Source organism: Aplysia californica, unplaced genomic scaffold (assembly GCF_000002075.1).
Source record: "Aplysia californica isolate F4 #8 unplaced genomic scaffold, AplCal3.0 scaffold00342, whole genome shotgun sequence".
Classification (NCBI taxonomy): Eukaryota; Metazoa; Mollusca; class Gastropoda; order Aplysiida; family Aplysiidae; genus Aplysia; species Aplysia californica.
In genome coordinates this window covers 626,384-628,783 of record NW_004797612.1, presented here as the reverse complement: position 1 = coordinate 628,783, position 2,400 = coordinate 626,384, and the positions used below count along the sequence as shown (strand labels likewise).

Genomic DNA, 2,400 nt, shown 5'->3' with positions numbered 1-2,400 from the left:
CCCCCCCCCCCCCCCAAAGAAAAAACAAAAACAACAACAAACAACGTAATGAAACTGAAACTGGGATTACTGTGGGCATATCGAACACCATGATTTACTCGAGAAACGTTCTAGATGCAAAGTAGAAAGCAAGAGAGGAAGGGGAATACCTAGCAGAAGATGGGAACAGGACATAGAAACCGGGTTTGGAACCAAAACTGCTCAGGCAGGCAGAATTGCAAGAGAGTGGTTTATTGCAATAGTAAGGCCCGAGACACAGCCTTCAAATACTGGGAAAGCTAAGACGCAGATCTCTCTGATACATCTTTCTATCTGTCTTGCGTTATCCCACCATTAAATAATCGTTGTTGTGTTTCGTCATTTAGGTCGGCGTTTTTCCCCCTTCTCTTTTTGAAATTGCTTTTGTCCTACATTCTTACGCATGTACGTCAACTAAAAACAGCTTCTTTTGTCTTGTGTTTGTTTGTTTCCTTATCCCAACAGTTATGATAAAACTTTATTGTAGATGTGTAAGCCGGTGTATCAAAACCACAGCATTTCTTGAATGTTTCCCTCTCCAAAAATCCTGGTCCTCGAAAGACGATATCATCTTAGGCACAGTACCCCAAAACATGACGACCTTAAGCGGACGCCCGCGCCCCGCCCATCCCAGAATGCCTCTGGGCTGACAAAGCCCTGGGAATCTGACTTACCTGGGGAGAATGCCCTGTCGGTGTCGGCAGCCACTAGCCATGTTAATTTCTATTGAGTAGACCACAATATTGTACAGTCCCGTGGCGTGTCGTGAGAAGAATGCTGGGGTGCTACAGGCCTGGCCGCCGAGCTGTAACCCGAGACGCCCTCTCGCCGCGTGGAGTAGCCGGCCCACAGAGGCCCGGGATACACTCTGCACCCAGCAAAAAGCCCTTCACACATACCGCATGGGGTGAGGGAGGGGGACAAGATAGAAAGGAGGACAAAATAAGAAAGGGGAGTTTAGAGGGGCTCCAGAGAGTAAGTATTATACATATAACATTTACACCACAAAAACTAACAGGAACACACAACAGAAAAAGACTACCTATCAGCAATGACAACCGTAATGAAAATATTAATATGAAAACAAAAATCGACCTTGTTGGTAACGACTCTTTGACAATAAACAAAAACAAACAGAAAGGTCGAGGGTTTGAATCCCGTCCCTTGGGGAAAACGCTTTACACACGTTTCCCCTACTTGACCCAAGTGGTAATGGGTACCTTGCAATGACAGCGGGTCATTTGCCTGTAGTTTAGAGCTTGAGCACCAATTAAGGAAATTATTATTATTATTATTATTATTATTATTATTATTATTATTATTTGATAAGAGAACACAACCTACGCAGTACAATAAAGAGAAACATAACTGATGAAGAGCAGCAGGTGTGAGGCAGGGGGAGATGGGGAAGATAAGACCCACAGGGACATCTACCCTGGGGGATAACTGTTGGAAGAGTCAGTGACTGTCTGTCGGTGCGGACCGCGAGAAGCCCAATATATAGCCCAGTTTTTTGGTCATTAATGCCTGAAGAGAAACGGCAGACAAAGCGCGAGTCCCTGTAAAACCATCATCCTACGGGATAGACGGTACCCCTGCTAGATCTGCCGGTCTTGTCAGCAAAAGTCGCATCTTTTGTCCTGCCCTTTGGGTTGGGTAGATATTTAGTCAGTGAATGATCCGAGGTAAATCCTGGCTAAGATCGGAGTCGGTATCGCGGACAAAGCCGAGAGGACCAACTCGGGCGACCCTTGGATGTGATCTGACTCCTGGCCCCGATTTACTTCACGGCTCAACAGTGAGGGGCTAGGCCTTGCGTCCCTCGTGTAGACTATAAAAGTCGAAAGCGGCCGAATGACAGCTAGAATTTAAACGTCCCAAACGTCGCAAAGCGTGAAATAGGAGAGAATTAAACGCTGTAAATAGACATACAGAGGTGACTTAAATCTGAACCCTATATGAGGAGCTCGTTATGTTTGGTATTAAAATGAATAAAGAAGAAATACGAGAGAGGGAAAAAAGAAACAGTGGGGATGGATCATCATGTTGTGCTTATAAAACTGTGGATATATCATCGACATAATTGGAGCGCTTGGGGTGGGATGATGCGCTTGTAGAAACGGCAGAGGCAGGGCTGGTGAGTGGAGGGCAGCATACAAATATCACGCCGGTTTGTTGTGGAAATTAAACTTATCCTTCTAGAGTGTATTCCTCTTGTTGACATTGTTGCATCCCGCCCCATTCTCCATCCATCCTGTTTCCTTCTCACTGTCCCCCTGGTCTGCGTTTCTCTTTAAGCGTGAAGGAGAAAATAAAAATAAAGAAAAAGTTTAATGTAAAAACTGTGGGTGTTGTGCTGTAGGAAGATTTTGGGGAAAGGAG

At 45.3% G+C, this 2,400-nt stretch overlaps 1 protein-coding gene across 1 annotated transcript in view; it reads left to right on the top strand.

The window, feature by feature from the left end:
* The window catches only part of LOC101859716 (homeobox protein Meis1), a gene marked incomplete in the record, with an annotated part of 264,050 nt that overhangs the window by 129,925 nt on the left and 131,725 nt on the right, over nt 1-2,400 (top strand).